Source organism: Mesoplodon densirostris, chromosome 1 (assembly GCF_025265405.1).
Source record: "Mesoplodon densirostris isolate mMesDen1 chromosome 1, mMesDen1 primary haplotype, whole genome shotgun sequence".
In the NCBI taxonomy this organism is placed as follows: Eukaryota; Metazoa; Chordata; class Mammalia; order Artiodactyla; family Ziphiidae; genus Mesoplodon; species Mesoplodon densirostris.
Window position 1 is genome coordinate 155670365 of NC_082661.1, and position 19073 is coordinate 155689437.

General features: G+C 38.7%; 2 pseudogenes; one reads left to right on the forward strand and one right to left on the reverse strand.

The window, feature by feature from the left end:
• Nucleotides 1-2144, reverse strand: LOC132488701 (small ribosomal subunit protein eS24-like; annotated as a pseudogene).
• Nucleotides 2145-3738: 1594 nt separating this feature from the next.
• On the forward strand, nt 3739-4792 carry LOC132484857 (bifunctional methylenetetrahydrofolate dehydrogenase/cyclohydrolase, mitochondrial-like; annotated as a pseudogene).
• The last annotated feature ends 14281 nt before the right edge of the window (nt 4793-19073 follow it).

Here is a 19073-nt window from a genome sequence, read left to right on the forward strand (position 1 = left end):
TCACATTATACCAGCGTTAACATTGGCCTTACAGTCTCCTGACTTTTCCTCATTCTGTTCTTGCATTCCTTTTGCTGTTTGCTTGAGGTATACTTCTTCTCATACAGGCCACGTCTTGCAAGTCTATGTCTGCGTTCATTTTTTGGGGAGTAATCTAAGGAACTGTAAATCAGCTGTCTTGTTACCACCAAAATAGGTTCTGAATCCAAATACAAAGATGACATCTCGTGTGGTCTTGTACATTTTAGCTAGTTTTTCTCGAATTTCTGTCTTAGGTACTGTTGTGTTCCCAGGAAGAAGGACGTCAGTGACCAGTTGTTTCTGCTAAAGTAGTCATTTGGTTATGAACTTCCTGGTCCAGATAGTTACAGTGTCATTCGTGATGGCAGTTGATCCTCAGGCAGCCAGGGAGTGAAAAAGGCCAGTTTGATATGATTTAGATGGATATTCTCTGTGTCCCCATAGCAGCCCATGCTTTTGCTGTTTTGACACTTAACATATAATACATTTATTTGTATCCTCTGTTTGACTGTCATCTCTCTCTCTTTTAAAAATAAGGACCATTACTGTTTGGTCCCCTGTTGAATAACTGGGGCCTAAAGTATATGCTGAATGAAGGAATGTACCTATGGTATACTATGTATACCTCTATCATTGTATTTATCACATAATCCGGGAATTGTTTGTCTCCCTTACTAGACTGTAAGAATATCTCTTATCTAAATCTTTATCATCGCTTATCAGAGTAAATGCTTAATCACTGTCTGTTAAGTGAATGGAGTTGATGCAGTTAATTCCCTATTTTAAAATAAAAATTTTCCAGGTTTGGGACTTCCCTGGTGGTCCAGTGGCTAAGACTCCACGCATCCACTGCAGGGGGTGCAGATTTGATCCCTGGTTGGGGACTAAGATCCCGCATGCTGTGTAGCATGCCAAAAAAAAATTTCTAGGTTTATTGAGATTTAATTGACGTATAACATCGTTTTAGTTTAAGGTATACAACATAATGATTTGATATATATGTATATATTATGAAATGATTATTAAAAATAAAAAATTTAATGTAATAATTTGCACCCTCACAAATATATTTATTTCAAAAATATATAGCCACAGACACTTAAGTTGGTAAATTTTATGTAATGTGTATCTTACCACAATTTAAAAAAAGTATATATATAGGGAATTCCTTGGCAGTCCAGTGGTTAGGACTCTGTACTTTCACTGTTGAGGGCTCAGGTTCAATCTCTGGATGGGGAAATAAGATCCCACAAGCCACGTGGCACAGCCAAGAAAAAAAAAAATATATATATATATAGAGAGAGAGAGAGAGAAAGAGAGAGCCACAGAACTCTAAAAGGAAACAGAAATAAATATGAAATTATATAAATATATATTTTGTATGATCTTATGTATATATGATCACATATAATTTATAATTAAAATATTTGTAAAAGTAAAAATTGGAAGACATAACAAACTTGAAAAATGAGCAGATATAGAAAGAAAATGGCCAACTTTTTGTTATATAAGTATTTCATTGCAAATCAATAAGAAAAATACTCTAAATCAAATAAATGGACAAACAACATGAATGAAAAATATAAAAAGAGGACTGTGTAGCTAATGAAAAAAATTTAAATGACCAGTAATTAAAAACACATACAGGGGCTTCCCTGGTGGCACAGTGGTTGAGAATCCATCTGCCAATGCAGGGGACATGGGTTTGATCTCTGGCCCGGGAAGATCCCACATGCCGCGGAGCAACTAAGCTCGTATGCCACAACTACTGAGCCTGTGCTCTAGAGCCCGTGAGCCACAACTACTGAGCCTGCGTGCCACAACTACTGAAGCCCGCGTGCCTAGAGCCTGTGCTCCACAATGAGAGAAGCCACTGCTATGAGAAACCCGCGCACCGCAACGAATAGTAGCCCCCGCTCGCCGCAACTAGAGAATGCCCTCGTGCAGCAGTGAAGACCCAACACAGCCAAAAATAAAAACAACAACAAAAAAAACACATACAAAAATAACTATATAATATTTTCTTTTATAAAATTAGCAAAAATAAATATAAGTAATGAAAATCAGTGTTGATGAGATTGTAGGACATTGCTGATTAGAATATAAATTTGTACAATACTCATGGAAAGCAATTTTTCAATATATCATGAACCTTAGATTTTTGTCATATATTTTAATCTAATAACTTCAGAAATGTATCATAATAAGTTATTACAAATATATAAAATGTTATATGTGCAAATATTTTTATAGCAGCATTGTTTATGACAGAAGGAAATTAAAAATAATTTAAGGATTCATTCATAAGAGAATAATTACCTAAAGCATGAAATATTCATTTGGTGAAATGTTGTAGAGTCATTAACATTTTTGAAGAATATATAGTAACGTTAAAATGATGAAGATAAAAAACTGAAAAAATCCAGACAATAAATTGAATAATAGTATGATCATAATGATGTAATAAAAGCTATAACCAATAGCTTTTATTGGGACTAAGACCCTGGGACTTCCCTGGTGGCACAATGGTTAAGAATCACCTGCCAATGCAGGGGACATGGGTTCGAGCCCTGGTTCAGGAAGATCCCTCATGCCATGGAGCAACTAAGCCCATGTGCCACAACTACTGAGCCTGCACTCTAGAGTCCGTGAGCCACAACTACTGAGCCTGCGTGCCTCAACTAAGCCCATGTGCCTAGAGCCCCTGCTCCACAACAAGAGAAGCCACCATAATGAGAAGACCATGCACTGCAAGGAAGAGTAACCCCACTCGACACAACTAGAGATAACCCATGTGCAGCAACGAACACCCAATGCAGCCAAAATAAATAAATTAATAAATTAATTGAAAAAAAAGAGTGAACCCTAATGTAAACTATGAACTTTAGTTAGTAATGTATCAATATTGGCTTACCAATTATAACAAATATACCACACTAATGCAAGATGTTAAAAATAGGGGAAATGTGGGGGGAGGGAGTGATGGAGTGTGTGGAAGCTATAATTGCTCAACAAAAGTCTTTTAATTAAAAAAAGTTAATTGACAAAGGCAAGTTTTGAAATGTGTACTGAGTATTTTTTAAAATTTATTTTTATTTAACTATAGTTGATTTACAATATTGTGTTAGTTTCAGGTGTACAGCTTCAAATTCTTTTCCATTATAGATTATTACAAGATATTGAATATAGTTTCCTGTGCTAAAAAGTAAATCTTTGTTGTTTATCTATTTTATATATAGTGGTATGTATCTGTTAATCCCTTACTCCTAATTTATCCCACCCCTTCCCCTTTCCCTTTGGTAACCATAGGTTTGTTTTCTATGTCTGTGAGTCTGTTTCTGTTTTGTAAATAAGTTCATCTGTGTCATATTTTAGACTCCAGAAATAAGTGATGTCATATGGTATTTGTTTTTCTCTTTCTGACTTACTTAGCATGATAATCTCTAGGTCCGTCTATGTTTCTGCAAATGGTAGGGTTTCATTCTTTTTTTTATGGCTGAGTACTATTCCATTATACATATACTATAGTATATATTACTATATATATTATACATACTATATACCTAGTATGTAATATATACATTATATATATAAAATGGAATATATATATCACATCTTCTTTATCCATTCATCTGCTGATGGGGCACTTAGGTTGCTTCAATGTCTTGGCTTTTTTTCTTTTTCTTTTTTTAAAGAATGAAAGAGAGGGCGCTGGCCATGGCTGCAGCGTCCCTCGTGTCTACTTTGGCCACCCTGCTGCTCCAGAGCAGCTCAGAGCTGTTGCCTCCACCATCGCCCCTTCCAGCGATCAGCAGTCTGAAATGAAGCTGTTGTCAATGCTGGAAGGAAACTTGCCAAGCAGATCAAGCAGGAAGTGCAGCAGGAGGTGGAAGCGTGGGTGGCGTCAGGCAACAAACGACCGCACCTGAGCGTGGTTTTGGTTGGCGAGAATCCCGCAAGTCACTCCTCTGTCCTCCACAAAACCAGAGTAGCTGCCGATGTGGGAATCAACTGTGAGACAATTGTGAAACCAGCTTCAATTTCAGAGGAAGAACTGTTGAATTTAATCAATAAACTAAATAATGATGATAATGTAGATGGCCTCCTCATTCAGCTGCCTCTTCCAGAGCACATTGATGAGAGAAAGATCTGCAATGCTGTTTTCCAGACAAAGATGGTGATGGCTTTCATGTAATTAACGTAGGGCGAATGTGTTTGGACCAGAATTCCATGTTACCAGCTACTCCACGGGGTGTGTAGGAAATAATTAAGCAAATTGGCGTTCCAACCCTAGGGAAGAATGTGGGTGTGGGTGGAAGGTTAAAAAGTGTTGGAGTGCCCATTTCAGTGTTACTACACACCAGAGGGGCGCACGAACATCCTGGAGGTGATGCCGCTGTCACAATTTCTCATCCATAAACTCCCAAGGAGCAGCTGAAGAAACATACAGCTCTTGCAGATATTGTGCTCTCTGCTGCAGGCATTCCAAATCTGATCACAGCCAATATGATTAAGGAAGGAGCAGCTGTCATTGATGTGGGAATAAATAGAATTCGAGATCCCATAACTGCTAAACCCAAGTTGGTTGGAGATTTGGATTTTGAAGGAGTCAGGAAGAAAGCCGGTTATATCACTCCAGTCCCTGGGGGGTGTTGGTCCCATGACAGTGGCAATGCTAATGAAGAATACTATTACTGCTGCAAAAAAAGTGCTGAGGCTTGAAGAGCGGGAAGTACTGAAGTCTAAGGAGCTTGGAGTAGCAAGTAATTAACTATTGTGTCTTCTGTGTCATGCACAGCACTCCAAGCTAGTTCACGAGGAAAACAAGGCCGATAGAAATGCAATATTTATTCTACTTAAATGGTTTAAAACAATGCTTTGTATTTATTTGTAAGCTTAAATGGGTGGGTATTTGAACACATAGGTCTGCAGTTACCCGCCAGGGAGCACGCCGCTATCGTGCAGGATCATGCGATCCAGCCAAGAGAAGCCATTAACCTACTGATTAACAGGGGGACACTGTCACATTGAGAATGGCTGCCTTACTTTATCAAGCCACTTCAGTTAAAATTTGTCTTTTTTAGGAGGACAGCTATGCTCACCACTATACCACCAACGCTGCACTAATTTGTCTTTTCTACAATTGCATTTCCCAAGTGCTATTCCAATATGAGTTGATGCTCACTTTAGGTTCCAAACCTCTTGAGTTCAACTGGTCAAGCCAAAGGAAAAATGTTGCAAGAGAAAATTAGGGAAAAGGTAAAAAGAAAGAAATGATGGTAATTGAGTGGAAAAAATTACCCTAATTTAATATATGTATTGATTGATAGCCAGAAGAAAAACTACATGTTAATAGTCTCCTAAGCTGTCATTTTGTAGCTTAGTCATTGGGAAAATGTTTGGGGTTGTTTCATTTGCTATTAGCCCTCGTTTTATGTTCGTTACTATTCCTGAGGACTCCCCATTTTAGTTTTCTAGGATTGACAGTCTTATTTTATAAATTAGTCATGTGTGTTGTCATACTCGACTTTCCTACATACTTCAACTTCATTGTCAAATTTTTATACTGGTGGGGGTGTCTGTATGGTTTCTTTAGTGTATCTTGAAACCTGTATTTGGACAACATAACTTGGGCTTGATGATCATTAGGGCAGCTTGTATAAGTATGCAACTTACTTTTCCACCAAAGAACTGTCAACAGCTGCCAGCTTTTCTCTGATGCACCTGTTGGCTTTCCTCGATTGATTTCTGAGAACTTGAGTTAATACTGAATTTAATCAGACTTTCTGATTAAAGGACTTTTTTGTTTCATTTTGTTTTTTTAAATAAAACACTCTGACTGGTATAGAATGAAAAAAAAAGAATGAAAGAAAAAACACATATGAAGAAATTTTATTATGACAATGACTTAATACTGAGATTAAAAATTTCTAAATATTTATGAAAACAGACTATGAATTCATGAAGTATTTATCATGACTTAGTGAATCAGGATAGGGCATCATCTTTCCTAAACAATTATCAAATATTTATTCAATATTTTACTCATAAAATGACCCATCTTAGGTCCTAGGAGAGAACTATATATATGTCCCTGCCCTCAAAGAGTATGCAGTTTAGTCAAGGAAAAAACATAATAAAACCATAAAATGTCTAAGAATATAAATAACGTCTGCCAAGTACCAGGTAAGTAGGACAGATATACACACTCTAGGAATTCTACATTCAAAACATCACTTCATAATGCTTTGTACAAATGACAGAATTTTACAGCTGGAAGGGTCTTTAGAGATCATATAGGTCAGCCCTTTATTTTATAGATGAGTGTTTTGAGACCAAGATATTAGAGGCCAGAATTCATCATTTAATCATTCATCTATTCATTCAACAAATCTTTGTTGACTATCTCCTATGGATGAAGCACTTTGCTGGAGGCTGGAATTTAAAACTGAAGATGTCACAGTATTCATAAATCTTATAGATTTGTGGCCACCTGTAGAGGAAAGGCCGGCTGGACACTCTATTCTCTACTCTATATTCAATGCTGTGGAAGGGAGAGCACACATTTTGGTGTTTAGCTAGCATCCTCTGCCACAGGAGAGTGCCCTGATCAGATCTGCACTCTAGGAGAATCACTCTGGCAGGGAGTGGGCAATCCTGGGGGCAGGGAGATTGGTTAAGAGGCTCTTCTGTTAATCTGAGTGAAAAATGATTTGGCTTGAACAAAGGTAGTAGTAGTGTAGGTGGCGAGAAAGAGACAAGTTCAAGAACTAGTTAGAAGGGCTTCCCTGGTGGCGCAGTGGTTAAGAATCCGCCTGCCAATGCAGGGGACACGGCTTTGAGCCCTGGTCTGGGAAGATCCCACATGCCACAGAGCGACTGGGCCCGTGCGCCACAACTACTGAGCCTGCGCTCTAGAGCCCGCGAGCCACAACTACTGAGCCCGCGTGCCACAACTACTGAAGCCCATGAGACTGGAGCCTGTGCTCCGCAACAGGAGAGGCCACCTCAATGAGAAGCCCGAGCACCACAATGAAGAGTAGCCCCCACTCGCCGCAACTAGAGAAAGACCGCGTGCAGCCACGAACACCCAACGCAGCCAAAAGAAAAAAAAAAAAGAAAAAAGAACTAGTTAGAAGATAATATCGACAGGCCTCAATAATCAATTGGATGTTGAGGCTGAGTTTAGGAGAAGAAGGAGCCAATGGTGACCCAGAATTCTGATTTGGGCAACTGGATAAAACTGAATACAGAAGACTTTGGAAAGAAGATGGTGTTTTAAACATTTTGAGTTTGAGGTATGAGATATCTGATGACCAGGTAGTATTTGAGACTAAAGTTTGAGGAAAGATTTTTTCTGAAGGTATAGATGTGGGCATTATCAGTATATAGACAATAGTTGAAGCTTTAGAAATAAATGGAGATGCATCACACAAGAAGAAGTGAAAAAGTAGTTTTTCTCAAGTCTTTAAAAACATTTTTATTGTGGTCAAATACATGTAACATGAAATTTACCATTTTAACCATTTTTAAATGTACAGCTCAGTGGCCTTAAGTGCATTCACATTGTTGTGCCACCATCACCATCATCCATCTCCAGAATTCGGTCATCTTCCCAAACTGAAACTCTGTACGTATTCAACAATAACCCCCCATTTTCCCCTCCCCTGAGCCTCCAGCAATCAGCAATCTACTTTCTGCATCTATATGAATTTGACTTCTCCAGGTATCTCACATAAATAGAATCACACAATACCTGTCCTTTTGTGTTTGTCTATTTCACTTAGCATTATGTTTTCATAATGGTTCATCCATTTGTAACATGTGTCAGAATTTAATTCTCTTCTAAGGCTGAACAATATTCCATTGTGTGGCTATACCACATTTTGTTTATCCATTCATCCATTGATGAACTTTTGGGTTGTTTCTAGCTTTTGCTTATTGTGAATAACACTGCTATGAACATGAGTATATAAATACCTGTTAGAGTCCCTGCTTTCAATCCTTTGGAGTGTATACCCAGAAGTGGAACTGCTGGATCATATGGAAATTCTATGTTTAATTTTTTGAGGAATTTCTGTATTGTTTTCCACATTCTCAATTTTTGCTATGCATCAGAATCACCTCTTGAGTTTTAAAAAATACATATGCTCAATCTCCACCCCTGGAGACTGATTCAGAAGATCTGAATATATACCTGACTTGCGTTTCTTTTTAGAATTCAAATTCTTTAAAATACTAGAAACAAATTATTAAGAGGTGATTTTAAAAGAGTAAAAATAAAAGAATATGGAGCAAAAAGCTGAAGTCCCCTCTGTTAACATTTGGAGTCTATCTTTACACACACACACACACACACACACACTTTTTGTACTTTTAAAAACCATAAATATGATCACACAACATGCTCTATTTTATTTTTTTCTTTTTTTTAAAAATAAATTTATTTATTTTATTTATTTTTGGCTGAGTTGTGTCTTCGTTACTGTGCGCGTGCTTTCTCTAGTTGCAGCGAGTGGGGGCTACCCTCGCTGTGGTGCGCGGGTTTCCCACTGCGGTGGTCTCTCCCGCTGCGGAGCACGGGCTCTAAGCGTGCAGCCTTCAACAGTTGTGGCTCGCGGGCTCTAGAGCGCAGGCTCAGTAGTTGTGGCGCACGGGCTTAGTTGCTCCGCGGTGTGTGGTATCTTCCCAGACCAGTGCTCGAACCCGGTCCCCTGCATTGGCAGGTGGATTCTCAACCACTGTGCCACCAGGGCGTCTATTTTCTTAATAATTTATTGTGAAGCTCTTTCTATGTCAGTACACATGAATCTAGCTCAATGGTTTTCAATAGATGCATAATATTCCATGGCATATATGCACCTATATATTTCATTTATTTAACTATTTACAAACTGGTAAACATTTAAGTTTTTCCATTTTTTCTATTACAAACAATTCTGCAATTAATAACCTTGAATCCATAACTTTGCATATGTGGGAGATACAAGAGATTGCTAAAACTGGAATTGTTGGGTTAAAGAGTATGTACATTTTCTATGTTCAGGGATATTTCCCAACTGCCTTCAGAAAGGCAGTAGATACTTTCAAGCTCCTACTATTAGTGCATGAGGGCCATTTTCCTCTATTTTCCTCAGTATTGGGTATTATCAATAGTTCTCATTTTTGTCAATATGGTAAAAAAATGTCATTTAATTTTTGTATTCATTTGGGTTTCTCTGATTACTAATATTTTCATATTTTTATTGGTCCTTTGAATTTCTTCTTCTGTCAGTTACCTTTTCATCCTTTGTTTACTTTCTTATTTTTTCTTTTTCTAAAGAATTAGAGGAGGAAGCTCATAATATATAAAGTATTAAATCCCTTGTCCTATGTATATGTTGCAAATATTTTCTCCCAACGATCTGTCTTTTTAAAAACAGCTTTATTGAGATATAATCCCCATACCATACAATTCATCCACTAAAAATATACAGTTCAACAGTTTTTAGTATATTCAGGGTTTTGCAACCATTACCACAATCGATTTCAGAATATTACTGAACTTTGCTTTAAAATATTTACATGTGCAAAAGGCTTTCACTTTGTACAATCAAATTATTCATTTCCTTTTGGGTTTCTGGGCTAGGAAAGCAGTCCCCACTCCAAAATTGTAAAGGTATTCTCCTATATGTTGTTTTTAGTCCTTTTATCGTTTTGTTTTTCATGCGTGATCTTCTTAAAATTAATTTTTATTTTTATTAAGGTATTTACTCCCCTGTCCCCTCCCCCATTTTCAACTCTGTAGCTGTTCGTCTAGAATTTGTACATCACCACATTTGTATTTTGCATAATACTCAGGTACTGCTATCTTTCAATTCATTAATTTTAGACTATCTATTGATGTCCTTTCATGGTAGATAAAGATTTAGGTTTCTGGTATCACTATTTTCTGTTGGTTAAAAAAATTACCTTTTTGTTAAATTGATATCTAGAGTTTACATTATTTTTTACATAAATATTATTCATTGCAGAGTACTGTAGTATACTATGATTATGTTCTCTCTCTTTCTTTTTGTTTTTCTTATAGGTTAATAATTGCCTTGTTTTTCATTTGCTTAGTTGTCTGTACCTATTGCCAAGTTCCCACACCTGCCAATAGCTCTTAGTACAAGGTCAATCTCTTCTATTATTAGTTTCAATCTTTTTTCTTGGAGTTATTCCTCTGGCAGACCTTTGTTCCCCTCTATCTACTGATGCTCTGGGCCTGCTCCATTCTGCCTATTTGTCATTTTGGGACTTCCCTTTGCTGACAACTTAGGAATTCCTTTACCTTTTCCTAGTTTGGATTCCATTACATGAACCTCATTCTTTCATTTTTCCTGGTTTATTCCCTCCTTGTCATGGAGTAAATGTCCCAGTAGCTTTGTCCAGAGGGCACAGTGATGACAGTCCTTGCTACCCCTGTCTCCTAAGTGACACTGCTGCAGTCCGGACTGCTTGCCCTCTTTCTACACCTGGGGCACACCTGAGAATTCCCCTCTCTTTTCTTTTTCTGTGCTAGATTGCCTTTTTCTTTATCTGATATCTTCCTTTTTGTTTGCCCCCTCATTTTGATGAAGCACATTTTCTAGTAGTTTCCTGAAAAAAAGATACAGAGGGAATACATTTTGGAGGACGGGACGGGGGATTACATGTCTTCCCCCCCCCCCATTTGTTTGGTTGTTTGGCTGGTTTTAGACTTCTAGGTTGGGGATCATTTTCATATAAACTTTCGAAAGGAGACAGAGGTGATGCTTCCTGTGATGGTAGAAGCTGATGGGCCACTTTTAGTACCACTAGTAGTTGAAGCAGCCAGCTCCACGTTCCCCGGACTGACTCCAAATTCCTAAGGGTGGGAGGCCTTGGCAGTGGCAGTGGTCGTGAAAGCAGCAAGAGTAGTTGCAGTTTCCAAGTGTGACCTTAAAGCCAAAAGTCTAGTGATGAAGCCAAGAGTCTAGCGATGGTGTCTGGCTTCATTTCTTAAACCCCTGCCTCTCCAACATATTAAGTACTAAATTCCTGTAAAAAAACCAAAACAATACTCTTTTCTGAATGAAATATCCAGAGGGATTTCTGCTTCTTATACTGTTGGTCAATACATGAAATGTTCCTCTCTGTGATTATGTCTGTAAATACTCCATACATAGCTGTTCTGTATTCTGAATCGCTAGTTATTGGGAACGTAAATCTGTTTTTTGTGGTTTTTTGCTGACTCTCACTCATGGTGCTGGTGTTTGGTCGTCTTTGATTGTGAGTAGAGGCTTTGCCGTGGTGAGGGGGTGAACTATACAGAGCGTTGAGGGAAGAGCACTCGGCAGAGAGTGAGTAGAGAGTGCAAAGTCCTTGAGGCAGAAGCATGTCTGGCACCTTCAAGAAATAATGAAGAGGTCAGTGTGGCTGAGGCAGAATGACTGAGAGTAGCAGGCAGTAAGTATAGAGAGGTAATAGGGCCAGATGGTGCAGGGGAACAGGGAGGAATTTGTCTTATATCCTTAATGAGAAGAGGAGCACTAGAGAGTTTTCAGCAGAGAGGGACACAATCTAACTCACATTTGAAAAGAATCAGGGCTTCCCTGGTGGCGCAGTGGTTGAGAGTCCGCCTGCCGATGCAGGGGACATGGGTTCGTGCCCTGGTCCGGGAAGATCCCAAATGCCGCGGAGCGGCTGGGCCCGTGGGCCATGGCCGCTGAGCCTGCGCGTCCGGAGCCTGTGCTCCGCAACGGGAGAGGCCCACATACCACAAAAAAAAAATTTCATTAAGCTTCATAGCCATATTATACATTACTTGGACATAAATACAAATTTTCTAATTTCTTTGTTCGTGACTATTTCTTTCATTCCAAGTCTAAAAGACATCTCAGATTTAACATGTCCAAAAAACAAATTCTTGTTTCCTACCTCCAATCCTGTTTGTTTAACAGCACAGCCATCTACTTTGGGGTCATCTTTTTTTTTTTTTTTTTTTTTACTTAAAAATAGTTATAGGAAAGTTGCAAAAAGAGTACAGAGAGTTCACATGTATCCTTCACTCAGTTTTGCTTCATATTAACTTATAATCACTTGCAATGATAGAAACTGGGATACTATGCTATGCTACTATTTACTAAAGTACGGATCTTATTCAAATTTTACCTTATTTCCTTCTAATGTCCTCTCTGTCCAGGAAGCCACATTGCATTTAGTTACTGTGTATTTTTTAAATTAATTAATTAATTTTATTTATTTACTTTTGGCTGTGTTGGGTCTTCGTTGCTGTGCATGGACTTTCTCTAGTTGCAGTGAGCGGGGGGCTACTCTTCGTTGTGGTGCGCAGGCTTCTCATTGCAGTGGCTTCTCTTGTTGCAGAGCATGGGCTCTAGGCACGCGAGCTTCAGTAGTTGTGGCACGTGGGCTCAGTAGTTGTGGCTTGCAGGCTCTAGAGCGCAGGCTCAGTAGTTGTGGCGCACAGGCTTAGTTGCTCTGCGGCATGTGGGATCTTCCCGGACCAGGGCTTGAACCCGTGTCCCCTGCATTGACAGGCGGATTCTCAACCACCGCGCCACCAGGGAAGTCCCCTACTGTGTATTTTCAGTCCTCTCCAATCTATGACAGTTCCTCCATCTTTCATGACCTTGCTTTCATGACCCTTCATGACTGTTGCTGAATCCTGGTCAGTTAATTTGTAGAAGGTCTCTCAGTTTTGGTCTGTTTGATGTTTCCTTATGATCAGTTTAGATTATGCACCCATGGTGCAAGAAGGGAAAAGAGGTGAAATTCAACTACAGTAATGGTTTCAACATACAATAATGTTACGTTTTTGCAAATCATACTCTTAGACTAAAATAAACATTTTCTGAAAAATGTCTAGGGAATCCCAGGTATTAGTGATATGCTATATTTACTTTACCAGTTATAATGCTTCCCACCATCCCAGAGCTAATGATAATATTTATATAAAGGCATCAAACCAGGTATAATATTTTAAAATATAGAGTCCAAAGCACTTGACTTTGTCTTAAAGCAAGGTTAGCTCTTCCTATGGGAAGTAGCAATCTAAATGCATATGTTAAAAGTATTGTTTATAACCTTTTTGTGGCAATGAATCATACATCATATGAATAAGATTTTGCTGTATATTTTATGGAAGATGAGAATTTATGGGAATTCCTTTTTCACACGTCTTTTTTATTCTGACTTGTGTTCATTTACAAGTTTTTTCTTTACCTCTAATATACACTACTCTGTATCAACAGTGATTACATTCAATTCTGTTTAAACTGCATGTTGAGAAAGATGACCTGTGAGATTTCCATGGAAGTTCAAAAATGTTTTTATTGCATACTTTGTTGAAATATGAATAACAATTCTAGTTGTATCTTATTATAGAAGCTCAGATTCTCAAGAGTCTTAAAGGTCTATAATATCCAAGTATGTGGTCATTCTTACTATAGCAGCAGTTCTCAAATAACTTATTGTAGTTTCCTTTATTTGCTATGCCTCACATTATTCCTATGAAACAACAAAAAAATTCTAGAATTACTTTGATTTGTAGGACTTGGAGAACGAAAGATTATCCTAATCGTAAAATCTACCATCGCTACAAAATACTGTTGGCATTCCTGTTACTCTGTCTATAAACACCTTTAAAATTGCCAATGAATATTTTAGGGAATTAATTCGCAATTTGAGATACATTACATATATAATCAAATGTGTATGTCAATAGTAAAGTTATATGCTTTTTTAAATTTACTTTTTAAAATGTAAATGTTTCTTCTAACTTAAGTGAAGAGACTGATTTATTAATGTAACAAACTTTATTATTTGTAAAATATCATCAGTCAAGTTTATATAAATTTAGATTGCTCAAGCATAATCATATTAATGATTGATCATATTAATATGATTAATATGATAATCTTAATTCATCCAACAATTAAGATAAATGACATAGTGCCTAATTTCTTAAGTCCACTTTAATGGTGACAGATTATGACTTAATGATTATGTTCATAAATGGATTACAAGGTCTACATCATTGTTCTGGATCTCTGCAGGCATCACAAACACAGAAGAGGACAAGCTGCCTAACGGATTGTTTTCTATAAGGAAAATGTTTCAATAAACCCTGACAAAGCAGGACATGCTAATATTTATCCAGAGGGCAGAAAGTCATATTTGTTGTTGCACAGTGAAAACTCGATTGATTTCTGCTGATTTATAAAAGTCTTTGTGAAAGACAATGTAACTATTGTGCTCTTGAAAAGCATTTCCAAGTGACTTAAGTAGAGTTATTCCCATCACACAGATAAGTTAACTAAGGCACAGGCATTAATGCTGAGAATTTATACTGCCCTTTGCAATTGTTTTTCACTTATATATGGCAGTAGTTAGTTAGATTATAAAGAATGACCAAAATTCAAGTCATGCACTTTCTAACACACAGCTTTTGAGTCATTTTGGGGAGGGCAATGATTTAACTCCCTGTATATGTTATGGAAAGAGAACCAATTACTATTCGCTTAATCCAACTATTCACAGATTTAGAAACATACTAGTAGAGATGTCACTGTCAATATTCTAATATTGCTCTTCAGAGAATGTCAACAATTCTTCTACCAGTGATATATCCCTAAGTGGAGGAGGGAAAGAGATCCCTAACTTTCACAAAATTGGCTTTGTTTGAAGCCCTTTCTTTTAAAGATTAAGAGAAGGCCAGTGAGCATCAGGTGATCAGATCCAATACATAATATATCCCTTAAGATGGGTCTTCTCTGTGATAGGTCTCAAACCATTATTAAAAGAAAAAAATGTTTAAAAAATATTTTAGGCTTTTAAAGATGCCCTTAATTCTGGAAACTGCAGTATTTATTCAATTGCTGTGTTATCTGTTACCAGTGTTACTCTACAAATGAATTATTGGTCTTATTTATTCATCAGCTGGTTTCAGAAACATTTATACCAAGAAAAGCTGAACTAAGGAAAGCATGACTAAGGAAAACATGAGCAGACAGTTTTTATGAAAATACTTTCAAGAAAACATGCAAGGAATCTTTGTTAGCTAATGTTTTACATCATCGATAAATGACTTTCTGGGCTTCTCTGAAAAAACTATCTAAAAATCAACAGCCCTAGTTTGTTGTATTCTTTCTTTGTGTATCCTCAGTTTCTTAGAGATGCATTATTGTAGTCTTTCAGTTAATAGTGAGAGATGGGGAACTTCCCTGGTGGTCCAGTGGTTAAGACTCTGCCCTTCCACTGCAGGGGGCATGGGTTCCATTGTTGGTTGGGGAATTAATACCACTTGGTGCAGCCAAAAAAAAAACCCCTGAGAGATGGGAGTAGTTATGACCTATTATCATTTTATTCTCATTGTCGAAGAAAGGCCACACAGAGGTGGAAGGGGCACACAGGCTGGTCTTTTGCCTGGAATAAATTCAAACTAGACACTGTTATAGACTAGTGCCCTGTAAAGGTTAAAATCCAGATGCAGTTATCATGCAGAAACAAACCTAACAGGAGATTCTGCTGCTCTCCTACAGACAAATTTAAAAAAAATCACATTTGGTAATCTTTTTAGCACTCTTCAAATTTCTCTGCCATGGGAAACAAATGAGTATCATATTTTGCCACAAAACACATAGCAATCTTTTTTTTTCTTTTTTTGGCCATAAAATACAAAGTGTAAAATGATGGGATCATAGCAATCTTTTGGCTTAAAGTCTTATGAAGCCTTTCTTTATAGCACTTACCTTATCTGAAAGTACAGAATTTATTTTTGTCTACTTACTTATTTTTCTCTTTTCCTCAAAAATACGAACTTTAGGGAAGCTGGGACTGTCTGTCTTGTTTACTATGGTTTCCCAGCATGCACATAAAAAAGTGCCGACACACAGCAGATGTTCAATAAATATTTGTTGAATGATGCATCAAAATCACCACAGTGGAGAAAATAAGCGTGAATATTCTGTTCCTGCTTATTTTTTGGTTACACTTTGGGTTCTTTAAAACAGTTCTATTTATCTATTACTTTACAACAATCTACCCCAAACTTGGTACCTTAAAAGAACAATAATTTTATTATGCTCACACTACTATGGGTCAGAGAATTTAGGCAAGCCTTGACTAGGTGATTTTTCTACTCTATGTAGTGCTGACTGGGGTCACTTAGTGGAATTCCACTAGCAGCTGGTATGGTGGGTCCAAGATGGTTTCACTTACAAGCCTGGTACCTGGTGGAGATGGCTGTAAGCCTGGGCTCAACTGGCCCCTTCTCCTGCTTTACATGGTAGCTCAGGGCTTCAAGAGAGCAAGATGAGAGTTGCTGGTCCTCTTAAAGCTTACATTTGGAACCGTCATAGCATCATTTCCAGCATATTCTTAGATCAAATCAGTCACAGGCCAGCCCACATTTGGGGAGAGGTATCAAAGCATATACAGCCATTTTAAATCTGGAACATTAAAAATTTATTTTATTTTATTTATTTATTTATGGCTGTGTTGGGTCTTTGTTGCTGTTCATGGACTTTCTCTAGTTACAGAGTGGGGCTATTCCTTGCTGCGATGAGCAGGCCTCTCACTGCGGCAGCCCCGCCCGTCGTGGAGCATGGGCTCCAGGCACCTGGGCCCCCGCAGTTGTGGCACGCGGGCTCTGTAGTTGTGGCTCACGGGCTCAGTAGCTGTGGCTCGCAAGCTCAGTAGTTGTGGTGCACAGGCCTAGCCTCTCCGCGGCATGTGGGATCCTCCCGGACCAGGGCTCGAACCCATGTGCCCTGCATTGGCAGGCGGATTCCTAACCACTGCGCCACCAGGGAAGTCCTGGTACATTTTTGATATAGAATATTTCCAAGTAAATGTCCCTAAAGAGGGCTTCCCTGGTGGCACAGTGGTTGAGAGTCCGCCTGCCAATGCAGGGGACACGGGTTCGTGCCCCGGTCCGGGAAGATCCCACATGCCACGGAGCGGCTAGGCCCATGAGCCATGGCCGCTGAGCCTGTGCGTCCAGAGCCTGTGCTCCGCAACGGGAGAGGCCACAACAGTGAGAGGCCCGCGTACCTCAGGGAAAAAAAAAAAACCCCACGGGGCAACTAAGCCCGTGCACCACAATTACTGAGCCTGTGCTTTAGAGCCCACGCGCCACAACTACTGAAGCCTGTGGGCCTAGAACCCGTGCTCTGCAACAAGAGAAGCCACCGCAATGAGAAGCCCGTTCACTGCAGTGAAGAGCAGTCCCCGCTCACGGCAACTAGAGAAAACCCTTGTGCAGCAACAAAGACCCAACGCAGCCAAAAATAAATAAATATACAAACACAAATAAATAAATAAATTTATTGAGGAAAAAATGAAAACAATCCAACAAATTCAGTTCAGTATCTTTCTGGAAGTTACAGTCTTCTGACTTAATTCTCACCTGAATTCAAGGAAGGCTTCAAAATACTAAAAAAGGAGTGCAAAAGTTTAAAAGTAGTATAATGTAAAAGATATGTAAAACATTTAATATACATCTTATTTGCTTATTTATAACACGATGAACATTGTAAATTGGTTTAGGTTCTCTGAAGTTATAGGCAAAAATTTATGTGATGTGTCTGTTACGTACAGTTTTCTGGGGAGTAGCTTCATAGCTTATTGATTTCTCAAAGGATCTAATGACTCCCCTCCTCCCCAATCAAGTATTTTCCTGAGTAAAATTATGGTGTAGATAAGTTCATTTTTGAAAACATCTCCCTTGATAATACCTAGCTTTGTGTAATAATAATGATAATAGCTGACTTTAAAAAAAGATTATTATCTGCTTATGTGCCAGGAACAGTTTCATAACCTTATGAAGAACATAGTACTATTATCCTTGTTTTACAGTTGAGGAAACTGAGGAATAGTAACTTGCCCATGGTTACACAATTAGCATGTGGTGGGGCTAGGACCCTAGCATATTGGCTTCAGAGGGTCCCATGCAATGAGGCCCTGTTCATGAGCTATAGTTTACACCTTTGTAAATTGGGGATAATAATAGTAGCCAGTGTCATTGTGGGTATTAGATGAATTAAACTGGGATAGTCCATAGCTGCATGCCTGGCACATACTACAGTGGGCAGTTAATAAATAGGAGCTCTCCATGCTTAGCCTCTGTTTTATTCCTGAAGTCTTTGCTATCTTTCACTGTAGAGATATGGGTGTGATAAAATGCAAGACGGAACGATATGGGTGTGATAAAATGCAAGACGGAACAGGGGGTGGGTGGATAAGGATTTGAAAGTCTAGGACCAAAGCTGGAGATATTGCTCTTCCCATTAAACTCCTTAAGGCCTCATGTTTTCTCTTAAAATTGTATGCAAATGTCACATGCCATTCCACAGTTCAATTGCTTATCTATTAATATATAACTTGTTTACTCCAAAGCTTTCCATACGTAGGAGATGTAACTTGTTTATGCCTTGGTTTCACACACACCCCTTTGAGGGACTCAGCCACGCAGGTTTGGGAATTTGGAGGCCTAGATTCCCAGCTAGGACCCTTAGCTTGTTTGGGCCTTATATTTTTCATTTATAAAATGGTGTGGGTAGTAATGACTATTTTACCAAAGTCTTTTTGCCCTGGAATTATACAACATAAAATTGTCCTAAATGTGTTTTCAAACTGTGGGTCTCCACTTAAAAGTAGGCGAAAAGACCAATTCGATTGGTCAAACATTAAAAAAAAAAATCAGGGTAAGTACTGTTTGGTGAAATTTTTGTTTCAGAATAGATATTAAAATGTAATATGTGAAATGTACAACTAAAAGGTGTCTTACTGCGGCTGGTAATAGAAACATTTTAAAGCATTTAAAGGAGGGCAATGCATCCTCTAAACGTGCCCGCCCTCGGGGGAAATCAATCTCTGAACCTCCCCACTTGAGAGGCCCCTAGAGAAGCGGAAGACGCAAATCTGGGCGCGGTCCTGGGCCCCACCTCTCCTCGCGATTGCGGCGGCCCGCGGGTCTCGGGGGCTGCACCTGGGCCCACGTGGCAACTCCCGCCTCCCGCCTCCCGCCTCCCGGCCTGGGCCCACAGGAA